This window comes from Culex pipiens, chromosome 1 (assembly GCF_016801865.2).
Source record: "Culex pipiens pallens isolate TS chromosome 1, TS_CPP_V2, whole genome shotgun sequence".
Taxonomy (NCBI): Eukaryota; Metazoa; Arthropoda; class Insecta; order Diptera; family Culicidae; genus Culex; species Culex pipiens.
In genome coordinates this window covers 60,973,189-60,993,607 of record NC_068937.1, presented here as the reverse complement: position 1 = coordinate 60,993,607, position 20,419 = coordinate 60,973,189, and the positions used below count along the sequence as shown (strand labels likewise).

The 20,419-nt window shown below is 41.5% G+C and overlaps 1 protein-coding gene across 3 annotated transcripts in view; it reads left to right on the top strand.

The window, feature by feature from the left end:
- The window catches only part of LOC120426429 (ataxin-1), a 115,951-nt gene that overhangs the window by 42,786 nt on the left and 52,746 nt on the right, over positions 1-20,419 (top strand). For 2 of the 3 annotated variants that reach the window (XM_052706062.1, XM_052706061.1), the window contains exon 2: positions 16,703-16,735. The gene's annotated coding sequence lies outside the window, so the exon portion shown is untranslated. Of the gene's footprint in view, positions 1-16,702; positions 16,736-19,303; positions 19,326-20,419 lie in introns of those variants that run through there. The other variant, XM_052706063.1, reaches the window with a different exon arrangement.

Sequence of the window (20,419 nt, the reverse complement as noted above, 5' to 3'; positions counted from 1 at the left end):
AGAAAGACAAAGGAAAAAGACGACGATCTCGCACCTTAAAAATGCGCGCGACGAAGTTCTGCAAACACAGCCCGAAATTGAACAGCACGTGCTCCAGTACTTCACTGAGCTGTACGCCGCAGACCCTGCGAGAGCACCACAGATCGACGCCAGCCTTGGTTGCGAGAGGATTATCCCTACCGACGACGACGCCAACACGAGTCTCATGGAAGAGATCACGCTCGAAGAGATTAAAACTGCCATCTTATCGTCGCCAAAAAAGAAAAGTCCTGGGGGAGATGGACTAACAGCTGAGTGGCTCAACTGGGCATTCGACGTCATCTACCGCGAACTGCACGCGGTTATGAATGAACTGCTGGTGGCGCCCGTACCAGCAGAATTCTCCGAAGGGACCATCGTGCTCGTAAAAAAGAGCGGCCGGAGCGCAGAGAACATCTCCTCGTATCGTCCCATCAGTCTGTGCAATACAGACAGCCGAGTTTTCAGCCGTATCATGCGGCGTCGTTTGACCAGGGTGCTGCAACAACACGATGTGCTCACCGTCTCGCAGAAATGCGGAGAGCGTCGGAGCATCTTCCAAGCCACTCTCGCGCTGAAGGACCGAATCGCCAGTCTGCTGGCCCGAAAGGTAAAGGGTAAGTTGATATCTTTTGACCTCGATCATGCTTTCGATCGAGTATCACTGCCCTTCCTTTACCGCACGATGCTCTCTCTCGGGATTAATCCCGACTTTGTGTCTCTGCTGGAGAGACACTTCTTCCGAGCTGGATCCCGCATTCTCCTTAACGGTTTTTTGTCCCCACGGTTTGAAATAAAAAAATCTGTGCGCCAAGGTGATCCCCTGTCGATGGTGTTGTTTTCTCTATACATGCATCCCCTGCTGCTGGCGCTAGAGCGTATCTGTTTACACGATCTCGTTGTTGCGTACGCTGATGACATATCGGTGGTAGTCACAGCAACAGAGACGATCGAAGCAATTAATCAATTATTTGATCGATTTGAAATTGCCGCCGGCGCGCGCCTGAATCGCCAAAAAACTGTTGCGATCGACGTGGGGCACGTCGAAGGGAGACCGCTTGTCGTTCCCTGGTTGCAAACGGTCGAGAAGGTGAAAGTGCTTGGAATTTTCTTCACCAACTCGATACGCCTGATGATTAAGCTGAACTGGGATGCGCAGGTGACGAAGGTGGCGCAATTAATCTGGATGCACTCGATGCGCAGCCTGACACTCCAGCAGAAGGTGATTCTCCTGAACACCTTCATCACGTCCAAGGTGTGGTACTTGGCGTCAACTCTTCCACCGTACCAGGTGCACGTGGCGAAGCTAACAGCGACGATGGGGACGTACCTGTTTCGAGGCCTTCCTGCACGCATACCGATGCAGCAGCTGGCACGACGCCGTGAAGACGGCGGGCTGAAGCTGCATTTACCGGCGATAAAATGTAAAGCACTTTGTATCAATCGCCACCTCCAAGAGATCGACTTCCTTCCCTACTACAAATCCTTCCTCGACCGAGCTATTCCTCCCCCGACAAGCCTTCCCTGCCTAAAACTCCTTTGCGAGCAAACGCCTTTGCTCCCCGCCTACATCCAAAACATCCCCTCCAGCGATCGAATCCACCAGCACTTCCTTGATGGAACCGAGCGGCCCAGGGTCGAAACGAAGCAACCGAACCTCAACTGGAAGCGTCTGTGGAAAAACATCTCGTCTCGGAGACTAACTTCCGGCGAACGCAGCGCGCTGTATTTGCTGGTGAACGAGAAGACGGAGCACCGACGGCTGATGCACGTGATCCAGCGTGCAGACGGGCCGAACTGCCAGCACTGCGCAGTGAACGAGGAAACGCTGACGCATAAGTTCAGCGAATGCCCGCGCGTGGCACCGGCCTGGGCGCACACACAGCGACGGCTGACGGTGATCGGCGGAGGAAGGCAACAGTTTTCATTCGGCGAACTGTTCAGGCCAGTGCTGAATGGAATAGCGAACGAAAGAAGAGGCAGAATGCTAAAAGTATTCATCTCGTACATCATCTTTGTTAACAATAGTTTAACAACTGCAATTGATGTAGCAGCCCTAGATTTCGAGCTAAGCCTGGTTGACTGAAATGGTGTAACCACTGTTGCGCCCGGAGGTCCCGGGGCCCCCCTGACCACAAGCTACACGGAAAGTGGAACAGGGAACACCCTCCGGCTCCTCCGGGGCGCCTGGTAAAGACACCCCAACGAAGAATCCACGGAGGCGCTCGGGAGACTCGGGGCCCCCCTAACCACAAGTCTTACGAGGAGTGGAATAGGGACAACCCCCCGAGCTCCTGAGACCCCTGGACGAGGTCGCACAAGGGGTAAACCCCCATCCCCTCGGATGAACGCAAGGAACAGACCCAGGATATTCATCGTGGGACCAGTAACGGCCGAAACAACAGCGAGATTATCAGCACGAGACAGTTAGGATTATCAAATATAGGTTATCAAATTCGCTTGTTTTTTTTTTTACACGGAAAAATAAACTATATTTTATTATAAAAAAAAAAAAAAAAAAAAAAAAAAAAAAAAAAAAAAAAAAAAAAAAAAAAAAAAATCAGTTGAACACTTTCAGTTTATCCAGCTACAACTCAACCCCACCTCTAGACGGGGTTAGATCTAATAATTCGCCAAAAATCTTTTTTGACAAAGGACTTTGTCTTAAAGCTCTATCTGCGGTGTCAATGCAAAATTTTTCGAAAATGTAGCGTTACCGTCGCAAGCCCTCGGCGTGACATTCTGTTTCTGTTGCGTAGATGCCGTGAAAACTATTTAAGCTAAAAGATAGCCTCTGGAGGATTTAGTGTCCATCAGACTTTCATCAAAGACGGACCTTACGTTGGGAATTTTATTGCTCACACACACACACGCAGGTGGTGCACGAACTTGAGAGGAGGTCCAAGAAGTTATTGACAGTAGCCAGAACGGTCACCGGAATACCGAAATTATTGGGAACAATTTGGTAGGATATCGGCCACACCCGGTGTGGCCAGTGCCCTGAGGGAAGGTTCTACCGGGAGGACATTTACGGAACCATACAAATTTAGTCAATATGGGTATCAAAATTCATGGTTTTTGATACTGGTAATGAAAATGACCATTTTGGCAGGATTGGCCACACCCGGAGTGGCCATTGCCCTGAGGGAAGGTTCTACCGGGAGGACATTTACGGAACCATACACATTTGGGCAATATGGGTATCAAAATTCATGGTTTTTGATACTGGTAATGAAAATGACCATTTTGGCAGGATTGGCCACACCCGGAGTGGCCATTGCCCTGAGGGAAGGTTCTACCGGGAGGACATTTACGGAACCATACAAATTTGGGCAATATGGGTATCAAAATTCATGGTTTTTGATACTGGTAATGAAAATGACCATTTTGGCAGGATTGGCCACACCCGGAGTGGCCATTGCCCTGAGGGAAGGTTCTACCGGGAGGACATTTACGGAACCATACACATTTGGGCAATATGGGTATCAAAATTCATGGTTTTTGATACTGGTAATGAAAATGACCATTTTGGCAGGATTGGCCACACCCGGAGTGGCCATTGCCCTGAGGGAAGGTTCTACCGGGAGGACATTTACGGAACCATACAAATTTGGGTAATATGGGTATCAAAATTCATGGTTTTTGATACTGGTGATACAGATGGCCATTTTGGCAGGATTGGCCACACCCGGAGTGGCCATTGCCCTGAGGGAAGGTTCTACCGGGAGGACATTTACGGGACCATACAAATTTGGGCAATATGGGTATCAAAATTCATGGTTTTTGATACTGGTAATGAAAATGACCATTTTGGCAGGATTGGCCACACCCGGAGTGGCCATTGCCCTGAGGGAAGGTTCTACCGGGAGGACATTTACGGAACCATACAAATTTGGGCAATATGGGTATCAAAATTCATGGTTTTTGATACTGGTAATGAAAATGACCATTTTGGCAGGATTGGCCACACCCGGAGTGGCCATTGCCCTGAGGGAAGGTTCTACCGGGAGGACATTTACGGAACCATACAAATTTGGGTAATATGGGTATCAAAATTCATGGTTTTTGATACTGGTGATACAGATGGCCATTTTGGCAGGATTGGCCACACCCGGAGTGGCCATTGCCCTGAGGGAAGGTTCTACCGGGAGGACATTTACGGAACCATACAAATTTGGGCAATATGGGTATCAAAATTCATGGTTTTTGATACTGGTAATGAAAATGACCATTTTGGCAGGATTGGCCACACCCGGAGTGGCCATTGCCCTGAGGGAAGGTTCTACCGGGAGGACATTTACGGAACCATACACATTTGGGCAATATGGGTATCAAAATTCATGGTTTTTGATACTGGTAATGAAAATGACCATTTTGGCAGGATTGGCCACACCCGGAGTGGCCATTGCCCTGAGGGAAGGTTCTACCGGGAGGACATTTACGGGACCATACAAATTTGGGCAATATGGGTATCAAAATTCATGGTTTTTGATACTGGTAATGAAAATGACCATTTTGGCAGGATTGGCCACACCCGGAGTGGCCATTGCCCTGAGGGAAGGTTCTACCGGGAGGACATTTACGGAACCATACAAATTTGGGTAATATGGGTATCAAAATTCATGGTTTTTGATACTGGTGATACAGATGGCCATTTTGGCAGGATTGGCCACACCCGGAGTGGCCATTGCCCTGAGGGAAGGTTCTACCGGGAGGACATTTACGGAACCATACAAATTTGGGCAATATGGGTATCAAAATTCATGGTTTTTGATACTGGTAATGAAAATGACCATTTTGGCAGGATTGGCCACACCCGGAGTGGCCATTGCCCTGAGGGAAGGTTCTACCGGGAGGACATTTACGGAACCATACACATTTGGGCAATATGGGTATCAAAATTCATGGTTTTTGATACTGGTAATGAAAATGATCATTTTGGCAGGATTGGCCACACCCGGAGTGGCCATTGCCCTGAGGGAAGGTTCTACCGGGAGGACATTTACGGGACCATACAAATTTGGGCAATATGGGTATCAAAATTCATGGTTTTTGATACTGGTAATGAAAATGACCATTTTGGCAGGATTGGCCACACCCGGAGTGGCCATTGCCCTGAGGGAAGGTTCTACCGGGAGGACATTTACGGAACCATACAAATTTGGGTAATATGGGTATCAAAATTCATGGTTTTTGATACTGGTGATACAGATGGCCATTTTGGCAGGATTGGCCACACCCGGAGTGGCCATTGCCCTGAGGGAAGGTTCTACCGGGAGGACATTTACGGAACCATACAAATTTGGGCAATATGGGTATCAAAATTCATGGTTTTTGATACTGGTAATGAAAATGACCATTTTGGCAGGATTGGCCACACCCGGAGTGGCCATTGCCCTGAGGGAAGGTTCTACCGGGAGGACATTTACGGAACCATACAAATTTGGGTAATATGGGTATCAAAATTCATGGTTTTTGATACTGGTGATACAGATGGCCATTTTGGCAGGATTGGCCACACCCGGAGTGGCCATTGCCCTGAGGGAAGGTTCTACCGGGAGGACATTTACGGGACCATACAAATTTGGGCAATATGGGTATCAAAATTCATGGTTTTTGATACTGGTAATGAAAATGACCATTTTGGCAGGATTGGCCACACCCGGAGTGGCCATTGCCCTGAGGGAAGGTTCTACCGGGAGGACATTTACGGAACCATACAAATTTGGGTAATATGGGTATCAAAATTCATGGTTTTTGATACTGGTGATACAGATGGCCATTTTGGCAGGATTGGCCACACCCGGAGTGGCCATTGCCCTGAGGGAAGGTTCTACCGGGAGGACATTTACGGAACCATACAAATTTGGGCAATATGGGTATCAAAATTCATGGTTTTTGATACTGGTAATGAAAATGACCATTTTGGCAGGATTGGCCACACCCGGAGTGGCCATTGCCCTGAGGGAAGGTTCTACCGGGAGGACATTTACGGAACCATACACATTTGGGCAATATGGGTATCAAAATTCATGGTTTTTGATACTGGTAATGAAAATGACCATTTTGGCAGGATTGGCCACACCCGGAGTGGCCATTGCCCTGAGGGAAGGTTCTACCGGGAGGACATTTACGGGACCATACAAATTTGGGCAATATGGGTATCAAAATTCATGGTTTTTGATACTGGTAATGAAAATGACCATTTTGGCAGGATTGGCCACACCCGGAGTGGCCATTGCCCTGAGGGAAGGTTCTACCGGGAGGACATTTACGGAACCATACAAATTTGGGTAATATGGGTATCAAAATTCATGGTTTTTGATACTGGTGATACAGATGGCCATTTTGGCAGGATTGGCCACACCCGGAGTGGCCATTGCCCTGAGGGAAGGTTCTACCGGGAGGACATTTACGGAACCATACAAATTTGGGCAATATGGGTATCAAAATTCATGGTTTTTGATACTGGTAATGAAAATGACCATTTTGGCAGGATTGGCCACACCCGGAGTGGCCATTGCCCTGAGGGAAGGTTCTACCGGGAGGACATTTACGGAACCATACACATTTGGGCAATATGGGTATCAAAATTCATGGTTTTTGATACTGGTAATGAAAATGATCATTTTGGCAGGATTGGCCACACTCGGAGTGGCCAGTGCCCTGAGGGAAGGTTCTACCGGGAGGACATTTACGGAACCATACAAATTTGGGCAATATGCGTATCAAAATTCATGGTTTTTGATACTGGTGATGAAAATGGCCATTTTGGCAGGATTGGCCACACCCGGAGTGGCCATTGCCCTGAGGGAAGGTTCTACCGGGAGGACATTTACGGAACCATACAAATTTGGGCAATATGGGTATCAAAATTCATGGTTTTTGATACTGGTAATGAAAATGGTCATTTTGGCAGGATTGGCCACACCCGGAGTGGCCATTGCCCTGAGGGAAGGTTCTACCGGGAGGACATTTACGGAACCATACAAATTTGGGCAATATGGGTATCAAAATTCATGGTTTTTGATACTGATAATGAAAATGACCATTTTGGCAGGATTGGCCACACCCGGAGTGGCCATTGCCCTAAGGGAAGGTTCTACCGGGAGGACATTTACGGAACCATACACATTTGGGCAATATGGGTATCAAAATTCATGGTTTTTGATACTGGTAATGAAAATGACCATTTTGGCAGGATTGGCCACACCCGGAGTGGCCATTGCCCTGAGGGAAGGATCTACCGGGAGTACATTTACGGAACCATACAAATTTGGGCAATATGGGTATCAAAATTCATGGTTTTTGATACTGGTAATGAAAATGACCATTTTGGCAGGATTGGCCACACCCGGAGTGGCCATTGCCCTGAGGGAAGGTTCTACCGGGAGGACATTTACGGAACCATACAAATTTGGGCAATATGGGTATCAAAATTCATGGTTTTTGAAACTGGTAATGAAAATGGCCATTTTGACTGGATTGGACACACCCGGAGTGGCCAGTGCCCTCGGGAAGGTTCTACCGGGGGGACATTATTCGAACCATACGACTTGGGGCAATATGGGTTTCAAAATTCATGGTTTTTTAAACTGGTAATGAAAATGGCCATTTTGACCGGATTAGCCACACCCGGAGTGGCCAGTGCCCTCGGGAAGGTTCTACCGGGGGGACATTAATCGAACCATACGACTTAGGGCAATATGGGTATCAAAATTCATGGTTTGGCCACTACGGGTGTGGCCAATCCGGTCAAAATTGTCATTTTCATTACCAGTTTCAAAAACCATGAATTTGGATTCCCATATTGCCCCAAGTCGTATGGTTCGATTAATGTCCCCCCGGTAGAACCTTCCCCAGGGCAATTGCCACTCCGGGTGTGGCCAATCCAGTCAAAATGCCCATTTTCATTACCAGTTTCAATAACCATGAATTTTGATACCCATATTGGCCCAAGTCGTATGGTTCGATTAATGTCCCCCCGGTAGAACCTTCCCGAGGGCACTGGCCACTTCGGGTGAGGCCAATCCAGTCAAAATGCCCATTTTCATTACCAGTTTCAATAACCATGAATTTTGATACCCATATTGGCCCAAGTCGTATGGTTCGATTAATGTCCCCCCGGTAGAACCTTCCCTCAGGGCCATGGCCACTCCGGGTGTGGCCAATCCAGTCAAAATGCCCATTTTTATTACCAGTTTCAATAACCATGAATTTTGATACCCATATTGGCCCAAGTCGTATGGTTCGATTAATGTCCCCCCGGTAGAACCTTCCCGAGGGCACTGGCCACTCCGGGTGTGGCCAATCCAGTCAAAATGGCCATTTTCATTATCAGTTTCAAAAACCATGAATTTTGATACCTATATTGCCCCAAGTCGTATGGTTCGATTAATGTCCCCCCGGTAGAACCTTCCCGAGGGCACTGGCCACTCCGGGTGTGGCCAATCCAGTCCAAATGCCCATTTTCATTACCAGTTTCAATAACCATGAATTTTGATACCCATATTGGCCCAAGTCGTATGGTTCGATTAATGTCCCCCCGGTAGAACCTTCCCGAGGGCACTGGCCACTTCGGGTGAGGCCAATCCAGTCAAAATGCCCATTTTCATTACCAGTTTCAATAACCATGAATTTTGATACCCATATTGGCCCAAGTCGTATGGTTCGATTAATGTCCCCCCGGTAGAACCTTCCCGAGGGCACTGGCCACTCCGGGTGTGGCCAATCCAGTCATAATGGCCATTTTCATTACCAGTTTCAAAAACCATGAATTTTGATACCCATATTGCCCCAAGTCGTATGGTTCGAATAATGTCCCCCCGGTAGAACCTTCCCGAGGGCACTGGCCACTCCGGGTGTGGCCAATATCCTATAAATGTGGTCCCAAGCCCATTGCCCCAAATCATTCTGGTCCGGTGACCGTCCTTACAATCTTCATAAGAACAGAATTCCTCCCAATTTAGTGCACAAACTGTGTCTTTCAATGTGTGCGTGTGTGTGTGTGAGCAATAAAATTACCACCGTGGATCCGCTTTTGTCGAAACCTCGTAAGGCACTGAATTTTTCTGAGGCTATCTGTTAGCTTAAATAGTTCGCATGAAATGTGGCAACATGGTGCAAATTTTGCCTCCTCTCCTGTTTTCGTGGAACTGTCACGCGAGAATGTTGCACCACTGTTGCCACATTTCATGCGAACTATTTAAGCTAACAGATAGCCTCAGAAAAATTCAGTGCCTTACGAGGTTTCGACAAAAGCGGATCCACGGTGGTAATTTTATTGCTCACACACACACACGCACACATTGAAAGACACAGTTTGTGCACTAAATTGGGAGGAATTCTGTTCTTATGAAGATTGTAAGGACGGTCACCGGACCAGAATGATTTGGGGCAATGGGCTTGGGACCACATTTATAGGATATTGGCCACACCCGGAGTGGCCAGTGCCCTCGGGAAGGTTCTACCGGGGGGACATTTATCGAATTATACGACTTGGGCCAATATGGGTATCAAAATTCATGATTTTTGATACTGGTGATGAAAATGGCCATTTTGACTGGATTGGCCACACCCGGAGTGGCCAGTGCCCTCGGGAAGGTTCTACCGGGGGGACATTTATCGAATTATACGACTTGGGGCAATATGGGTATCAAAATTCATGGTTATTGAAACTGGTAATGAAAATGGGCATTTGGACTGGATTGGCCACACCCGGAGTGGCCATGGCCCTGAGGGAAGGTTCTACCGGGGGGACATTATTCGAACCATACGACTTGGGGCAATATGGGTATCAAAATTCATGGTTTTTGATACTGGTGATGAAAATGGCCATTTTGACTGGATTGGCCACACCCGGAGTGGCCAGTGCCCTCGGGAAGGTTCTACCGCGGGGACATTAATCGTACCATACGACTTGGGGCAATATGGGTATCAAAATTCATGATTTTTGAAACTGGTGATGAAAATGGCCATTTTGACAGGATTGGCCACACCCGGAGTGGCCATGGCCCTGAGGGAAGGTTCTACCGGGGGGACATTTATCGAACCATACGACTTGGGCCAATATGGGTATCAAAATTCATGATTTTTGATACTGGTGATGAAAATGGCCATTTTGACTGGATTGGCCACACCCGGAGTGGCCAGTGCCCTCGGGAAGGTTCTACCGGGGGGACATTATTCGAACCATACGACTTGGGGCAATATGGGTATCAAAATTCATAGTTTTTGATACTGGTGATGAAAATGACCATTTTGACAGGATTGGCCACACCCGGAGTGGCCATGGCCCTGAGGGAAGGTTCTACCGGGGGGACATTTATCGAACCATACGACTTGGGCCAATATGGGTATCAAAATTCATGGTTATTGAAACTGGTAATGAAAATGGGCATTTTGACTGGATTGGCCACACCCGGAGTGGCCAGTGCCCTCGGGAAGGTTCTACCGTGGGGACATTAATCGTACCATACGACTTGGGGCAATATGGGTATCAAAATTCATGATTTTTGAAACTGGTAATGAAAATGGCCATTTTGACCGGATAGGCCACACCCGGAGTGGCAATTGCCCTCGGGAAGGTTCTACCGGGGGGACATTAATCGAACTATTCGACTTGGGGCAATATGGGTACCAAAATTCATGGTTTTTGATACTGGACATGAAAATTACCATTTTGATTGGACATTTTCCGAACCATACTTGTTTTGGCAATTTATTTCCACAGAGGTACCAAAGATTGAAAACATTTTATAGGAATAAATTATTTAGGATTAAATACATAGGCAATGCTTTAAAAATATAAAATAAAATAGAATATTTTTTAGGAGTTTTGTACAAAGTTCTTTGTCATATTGGTCATGTAGAACATAACCACCTGCACCTTTTTTTAGCAATTTTCGAAATTTAAAAAGCATTGGAAAGGTGAACTCTTAAAATTTGATTTTTTTTAGGGTTGAACCTGTGACTTGTTTTATGTGACTTTACCAATGTTTAAAAAAATGCAAATTTTTCTTGGCTGTGTTTTTCACTAATATTTTCTGTACTTTTTTTTCTATTGTTTCAGACTATACCTCTAAGCATTTTTTAACAATTTAAATGATAATGGTTTGTTCTACACGGAGAGACCGGCCAGGGCAAATCTAAGAAAATCTTGGTTAATTTAACTAAAAGTATGGGTTAATTTTTTACACAGCTTTTTTTCAACAATCGATTGTTGATTTTGTTAACCCGAAATTGCTGACCACCAGTAACTAAAAGTAACTAAAAAAATAGTTGGAATTGCCATTTTCGTTGGCTAAATGGCCGAAAAAAATTCTAGCAGTCGACTGCTAGAATATTTTTTTCAGAAAATTAACTATTTTTTTTTGTTTTCAGCTGAAATATTGTGGAATATTCTGTAAAAAACAGGCTGGACCATACTTTTCAACTATTTTTCAACAATTTTTTTCGTTGTATTAACTGAAATATTTTTGCATGCTGAAAATTATTAGTGGATTATAACAAAACATTTCTTAATTAAACATAATTTATGTTAGTGTCGATATATATTTTCTTTAATTATCTAACGATACAGGCCGGGCTGAATTTCTAGCTATATTTTTAACTAATGTCTTACTTAAATACAGAAAAGTGGGGAATATACGTACATGTAGTCAATAATTTGCTATTGTTAGCAATATTTTCATTGAATTTGAAGTAATTTTTTTTAATAATGCCTCACAAATTAATGCTGGGTGTTTTTATATTCGTATGTATTCTGCCTAAAATTTAAACTTTTTGTACTAATTTGTTTTTTTTTTTGCATGAAGTTATTAAATTACTGTTAAAAAGCATAAAAACAAAACTTTTTATTAATTGTTATAATAAAACATGTAAGGTTTGATTAAAGTTTGAAAAAATTACGTTGCATAAATCTAAAAAATAATAATAAAACATATTACAAATTTTGTTAAACATATTTAAAAAAGATGTTTAATTTCTCGTGAATTCCTTAAAAATATAAACCGAGCAAAATTTTCACCAAGTTAAGTTATTATGTTGTATAAAATTAAGTTTTGTATTCACTTACCATCACTGTGCAATCATCCGATAAGTCATCATCATCTACAATGGTTTCAGGTTTAGTTATTTTTCTTGTGGTTGGACACAGAATTTACACCAAAGTGAACCTTTTGCTGCAAATAGACATATAAAATTTAATACAAAATTCTTAATTTTGGCTATAAACTGAAAAAGGATCGTAAATAAATGTAATTATGATGAGGAAAGAAGAAATATCAATAATGCTACTTACCAAGCTTGCATTAAATTTATTCAACGTACTCCGATTCCTGAAAACAATATTTAGAGTTTTACTTACCAGTTTATTTAGCAGTCTTCTATTAACAGCATTTTTTAAAATATTTCTATCTTCTTTTGTATATCTTTTATAAATTTTATTTTTTAGACATTTCCCATCATCTAATTTTTATTTTGATATTATGTGTACGCATTTCCATGTATTTTATGGTTGATGATTCTGAAAAAATAATGGTTCATTAAATTTGTATCCATCGTAAGCACGAAGGTTTTTCATTATTCAGTTTTCTAATTAAAATCACAACAGATAAATTGTTATGTAACAATAAATCCATACTTACTTAGATTTACCAACCTTTTGTTAAATTTGCCCGTGCAAGTATTGTCGTGCAAGAGTTCGCCCGCCTCTTCCTTTCACTGCCCTTCCCTTTCCTTAAAACATTGTCATGAAGTCCCCTCGCATCAGAGGTCCTCATTGCGAATGTCCTCGTCTTGTTCTTCATAGTTTATCACCTGCAAAGAAATCATCATCAAACTTACTCACCAATTGCACCTCCACAGTTGCAACAGTGTTCACTTCGATTTGCACTTCAACATTAGCCAAATAGTGTGATTTTCACCTTTCACATTCTTTCACTTCACAATTAACAACACAAACTCAACAAATCGACCGCTCTTGTTCGAATCCTGACTTCAAATGACAAACGTAAACAAACCCAAGTTCGTCTTTTAAATATTTAACCAATTGTTAATTATATTCAACCAACATAATTTTTGATTTTCCTAAAACCAAAGCTAACAGTCGAGCACGTTCATTCGAGTTCGGGAAATCTGTTAGCTTTTTGCCTTTAGCATTTTCAACAAACAGGTTTTTAAATTATTACTCAATTTTGGTTGATTTAACTGAAAATTGGCCGTAACAAGTACGCTTTTGTTGAAATTTACGAAAGTAAAATCAACAATTTTAATTGTTAAAATTTCTGGGCACAGTCTCTCCGTGTAGAGTAAAAAAAAATGAAAAACATACAAAAAAATAATGAAAAATTGGCTGTAAAAAACATGACAACTTAGGTGCTAGAATCTTGCTAGAATTTGCTAGAACTATTCTGACAGGCCATCCTGCTAGAATTCTGTGAGAATCTTGCTAGAATGAAATGGCAAAAATTTCTGCTAGAATCCTGCTAGAATTTTGTTAGAATGTTCTTGCTTAAAATTTTGGTTGAAAATGACGACCTAGAATTTAATTCAAATAATAAAAGAAAGAAATTAATCATATTTATGTTTAATGTCATTGAAAAGAAACAAGATTTTTAACATTTTATTGCACTATGAAAAACACTAAGGAAACCAAAAATCACTGTCACTGTTCTTTTTTCCTTCTCTTTGAATAATTCTTGGCTTCTACTAGTTTTACACTCTTTGTGGCTTGGCCGGAATCTCCTGCTGAGGGGGAATGATCGGGAGAATTCCTTAGATGATGGCCGTCAAGCGGCTGCCGGAGTTGATAAATTGTGGTGAAGTTCTGCCGTGTCTTCCGGAGTTGCCAATCGGAATTGTACCTAGGGAGTTAAAATTAAGAAAATTTTGTTACTTCAAAGTACACGACTTATTTATAACCATCCTATCAACTCCAGAAAACCCACAAAAATGCACTGAATACACATTTTTACCGAATTAAAAATAATTGTGGCTTTTGCCCACAAGATTTTTTTTCACAAGATGGCGGTCACAATGAGGTTTGGCGAAAATGACGTCATTCTCGCCAAATTTTGCTCTGCCAGAAAGTTCTAACAAAGTTCTCATAGAAATCTGGCAGGCCTGCTAGAATCATTCTAGCAGGATTCTAGCAAAACCAGCTTTGCTAGAAATTTCCGTGACCGGGCTAGGGCAGCGAATGACCAAGAAGGTTAAAGTTGCCAGAAATAAATGAATTAACAACAACAACAACCTTGCGGTCCAATTCCGAGGTCACTGGGCATTGTTCGGCCCCGCCTAAACATAGAAGCAAGCATCTGAAGGAAACTCGATCTATATTTAGACTTCCAATTCCGTCAGGCAAATCAGGGATCAGCGCGTATTTAATATGAGCAGATAACATGTTTCAACACTACGGATCATTTCACTGCTAGAGTGATGATGGTCGACTGCTTAGCGTCCCAGACCACCAATCCAAAGGCGTAAGTTCGAATCCCACCTGATTCGTTTTCGTTTATTTCATATTCAAAAGTTCAAATTTCTGATTCCAAATTTCAAAGGAATCGAGCGGGATTTGATCCCTGAACCTTCTGCTTGTGAGGCAGAAGCCGTAACCATTAAGCCACGGAGCCGGCACAGAACATTTTTCATTCTTCTTCAATTCAATTTGGCTCTCGAAATTACGAGTGTCAACATCAAAACGTAAACAGTAGGACGGAATGCAACTGTAAAAAATTGCATCTGGACTGGATTGAAAAAATGCGACATGATGATGCAGTGCAATGTGACAAATTGCAACGACTTTTTATAGCTAAATTTGTATCTAACCACGTAATTTGAATTATCCTTATGCACACAAGACGATTTATTAAAAAAAGTACTGTATTGTATTGTACATCAATTGTCAATCACAGGAAAATTACGGATGATTTGCTTAAAAACTACATATTTTTAGGATGGTTGGGTATTAGGATTATTATGATTTTTTTTACTGTATACAAAGAGAAAAGAATGTAGCTCCATGCCGAGTGTTGATGACTTCACAGGAAAATCAACAAAATACGAATAAAAAGTTTATTAGTCAGTTTATAGTTCTATACTTTTTTGTGTGTATATACATTCTATCGTACACACTCGCTACAACCGCTAATCAGACAAAGCCGGTTGATGGGATTCCACAGTGGCTGTAGAAATTGCTAATTCTCGCTTTTGCTCTCTCTCTCTCTTTCTCGTTGATGTATTTATTCGTCTCTCCTTATTCTTTACAAACTGTATCGCCGGAGTCGGAACATGTTTACTCATACAACGATTTGCTGTACACATTTGAAAATTGTGCTAATCCACAATGATTGTTCCGGAACTTGAGTGGTAAAAAAGATAAACAGGCTTTCTTATGAAAAAAAAAACTTTTGAAGTAAGAATAAACAAATACCAGACTCGATTATCAAAAAGTCTTGGCAAAATTTTACTTTGGATAATCGAACTGTCTTATTTTTTATTGTCGAGCTTACATATAAAAAAAAACAAAGAGAAAATACATTTAGTAAATTAGTTGAACACCAAGAGCAGCCAGAAAATAGAAAAAAAAGATGTTTTTATTCATGGTTCGATTATCCGACGTCCCATACAAACCTTCGGATAATCGAGTCTGAACTGTTACAGTATAATTATTAGGAATTGTGTTTAACATTTTTTCTCTTTGATCAAGTTTATTGTGTGCTATACAGCATACGAAAAGTCACGCTAAAATCGACCAAAATGTTTTACAACAGATATCTAACTCATGAAAGGCGATACTGCGATGATGCTATGATAGTGATGGAGACGCACTGTGATCTAAGTTTCAAAAACCTGCAAAGCCTTCAAAACCTTTATTGTGACATGCAAATTTAACATTTTGAAAAATAATTTAATTTTCCTGAACCTGTTTGAAAATTCTGTTTTGTACAAACACTTAAACCAATACAATCACCAAGACTCAACTGTTTAGCAAGTACTCATCGCATCAGCCGCGGGCCAATCAGATTGCTGGAATAAGAAAAACGCTTCTTTGAATATTCATTAGTCAGCTCAACCGACGCGTTGTGATCGGTGTGTGGTGTGGTGTCAATTCGCGTACCTACTCAGTGGAGTAAATATCTTTGAGTCAGTACTCGTTCCGCTCCTCTAATTCTCGATTAAATTTTCAAAAGGTCCTATCTGCATAGGAAACCCATGAGGGATAGGTTGTTTTGAAAATTTAATCTAGAATTAACCTCGTTCAACATCCTCTGCAAATTGCTTCTTTGGGGAGGGTGGGTGGCGCTCGTTTTCAGTAATCGTCGTCGATCGTTGTGATCGGTGCAACCAACGGTGGATCACACCGCTAGAATTTAAAGTCTGCAGGCCACAAGCGTTGCAGTTCAGTGTCGCCCATAAAATGACAAATACTCGATTGACAATCTTTAGGTCTCTTTAATTTATTCAAATGGCAGTGTCCGAGGTTTTCCATACCTGGAAGTGGCCAAAGAAACCGTATTAGCATACTGATAATTTTTGAATAGCCACCCACCGCATCCATCAGAGATAGTCAATGCAAGTTTTGTAGTAACACATATAATGTTAATTTTATTTAACTATGTATGTTACTATTGTAAAACGTTTTTTAGCTGCTATTAATAAATTAAAATATCTTTATTTTCAGATTACAAAGATTCGCGATAATACCATACAATCGGTAAGTACAAAGTTAAACCAAACTCAAATGAAAAAAACGGAATTTTGTAATTTATCAAGATTTACCTTAAAAAATATGATGATTTTGAGCAATCCGTCGTAGTAACACAAAATCATGACATTCATTTTGTGTCAAGTAATTTATGATTCTTTGTTGAAAGACTTGATTTTTTTAAGTTTTGCTGTCAAGTTCAGAGATATTGACAAAACCTTGAGAAATATTACGGCAATGACCAATGTGAAATCTTGAGTTTACAATCGAGTAATCGAAGAATAATAACATGTTTTTAATAGTAGTTTATGCAACAAGTTGCAAAAAGAGGGTTTTTTCAGCACGAGTCGTACATTTATCCAACGAGGTTCACCGAGTTGGATAAATACGACGAGTGCTGAAAAAATCAAGTTTTGCAACGAGTTTCATACAACATTTTTTGCAATTTCGAAAAACACCAATCGAGTGAAATTTTAAGTCGAATATTCACGTATTTTGTCAATAAATCGTTTAAATCAAAAAATGTTGAAAAGTATTACTTTTCGAAACAAGTGCTGAACAGTTCAACTTTTCAGCACCCATTTCAGTGCATTTATTTTGAAAAGTGTTGCTATTCGATTCTGTTATTTTTGGTACAGAAAAGTAGGCTATTTCGTCGTTCAAGAATGACAGGAAAAGTAAGTAGTTTCACGACGGAATTGCAAAAATATGTTATTGTAATTTGTTGTTTTATTGGTTACGATAGCCTGTTAGTATAAACTGTGCACTATTATGTTATTTAAGTATTAATTAGTCAAAATGGATTGCAACCTTTTGCTGGTTCTTTTTGTAACAGCTGCTGCGCATATTCAGCTATATTTGACAATCAGATGTGATTTGTTAACAGATTTACAGCATTCACTATGATGGTTTAACCTAATTTGAATCTCTATTTCTTGTACGGCACTATTGGCACCTATGCATGAGCTGAGTATGGAAATAGCACTATACAAATACAAAAATTTGAATTTCCAGCCAGATAATGAAGGCATAGTTCACGTTACACACTGCTGCTGCTGGTGTACATCTTCTTTGTTCTCGGCTCAACTTTCTGTGAAATCCCTGAACCAGAACCAGCCAGCCATCACGTTACAATTCGTGCGAGACACCACGAAATGATGGCATCAAATGGAATGGAATGGAATGAAGTGAGATGGGACAGTTTACGCGCGTGTCTATAGTTAGGCTTGACTGACTAACTGACTAACTGGCTGGCTGGATGTAACAATGATACAATACGATTTGTTCGTTTGCACTGTACGTACAGTAGGGAATAACATGTTGCAAATTTTACCATGAGTCACTCTCGCGCAGCAACGGATTCTGAAACGATTAATTAGTGTGGCGAATTAATGCAATATACGCACGCGGAAAGTTCGTTGACGACGACGCGACAACCAACCGTAACACAACGCTATTTTGAGTTTGTCAGTGTCGCGCCGCGGGTTCAAAATGGTATTACTTAAAGTGCAAAATGCGCTGGTGTCGTCGAATGGTCGCGTACAACGGTCACGTTTCTGTCAAAACAAACTGCCTGGACGGACAGTATGTGCAGAATAAAATCCTAAATAAATTTTTGCTTTGAAGCGATCAGCGCTTTTAATTAATCAATTTCGCTTTCGGTACGACAGCGGCAACTCACACTCAGTAGCTTTTGAAAATTGCCACTCCAAATTCCAACGACAAGTGAATTTCTAAAAATGGTCTTACATTGGTAAATCTTAATTTTTTTTTTTTTCAAAAAGTTATAATTTTTTTCTATTACTGTCAATGTTTGTCTTGCTTCTTGTAATTGAGTGTAGAGCGCATCATATTTCGCACAAACATGCCTTCGCTAGGAGGGATGGTGCTTTTGCTTACGATTACGCTCAAGAAGAGGACAGGACCCACGAACGAAGGGGCAAATTCGTTGACGTATGGCTTAGTATATGGTATGGTGCACTGTACTATAGCTGCTGCTGATGCCGGCAGATTGGCGCGGGACTGAACCCGCGAGTTGTAATAAATAGTCTGTTTTGCTACACTTGCACACTCTCTGTTCCGACGATTAGCGTTTCAATAATTATAAATAGATGCATGAACATAAGGAAGCCAAAAATGTTATAAACCAGAGTAAAGCGTACTATACTCTGAAGTAGTAAAATCTCATATACGTGGAAAAAGCAGAACGAGAAGAAGAAAGAAAAAACGAACACAGAAAACGTATGAAATTATTCCGTACAGTGCTGCTGAAATTCAAAAGAAGGCTAAAAAGAGAAAAAAAACTGTTTATAGTAAAACCTATTTATACTTTAAAATTCTAACCCGGCGTGGCTGCGTATGCCATCGAGATTGGCGTACTTAGAAAGCCTGGCACTGCCAAGAGAGTACACGTCGTAATTTGCAAACCGGCAACGTGTGTGTTTGTGTGTACAAACGTAGGTAAATATGCTACTCTAGTACATTTTCGTCAGCGTCCGATCAGGCCAGGCCGTTGAACGACGACGGCGACAACAACAACGCCAGGCGACGGTTCACTTCACTCAGACGAAAAAAGAAATATTTTATTTTGGCGAAAAACGTAAGCATTACTTCAAATTTATCGCGTACCTTCTATACACATGCAGCAGCAGCAGCCATGTGGCACTTAACCAAGTTGTCGTGTTTTGCGCGCAGGATTATTTTGATGTTGCCGCATTAGATCTGCGCTCGGATGATTTATTGGGGGCTAAAAATACCCAAGATTGTCTAGTGCCAAAGGGAGGAGCACCAAATCTAGAAAACGTCCCGACACTTAGGTTGAAACATTGAATGTAATTGCGCTACTAGCGATATCCAAATAATAATAATAATAATTTAAATAACTTTGAATCGTTTTTTTTATGATACACTGCCGCTCAAATCAAGTCCGTCCCATATGTAATTTCGTCAATTTTGAGGTAATGATGCAGTTTGGTTCAAAATCATGTAAACTATCAGAAAACCTAATAAAATTTAGTACTTTGTTTTAGAAAACCGGAGAAAATCCACTTTTTCGTGAAATTCTAACACGTAGCCTTATGGGCGGGACAAACTTGACATGCGTTTTTCTCGGCTTGCTGTTTTTACATATGGGACGGACACGATTAGAGCGGCAGTACACATATTCAGCAGTTCCATTTAAAGAGGCCTACACCGAAAATAGTTCTCCGATCGGGCTGAAATTTTTTCCTTGGCCGAAATAATTAGACCCGTATTTTTTTGTTTGGCCATTAGGGTGACCAACATCGTGCTAGGGTGGTTCGGAAAATGGCAATTTTCATCATTTTTCGCAAATGCCATTTCATCTGATTTTAGCTGTCTTAGACGCGAAAGGATAGGTGATTAGTTTGGCTCTTTGGGATAAATTGTTGTAAAGTTTCAAATATCTAGCTTAACATTTGAAAAAGTCTTATGAAAACTTAAAATGCCGTTTTGACGGTGTCTGGACCAAATAACCAATGTCTGAAAATATTTTTATTGGATTCTTTGGAAAATTTACATAACGTATCAAAAAATAGGCGATGTCGAACCGTACGTTTATGAGATATAATTTTTTGAACATAAAAACTGAGTCAACAAAAGTCCCCTTGTTGATATTTATTTATAGCTTTTAATACTTCAGATGTAAAATTCAAGATTCACATTTTTCAGTTG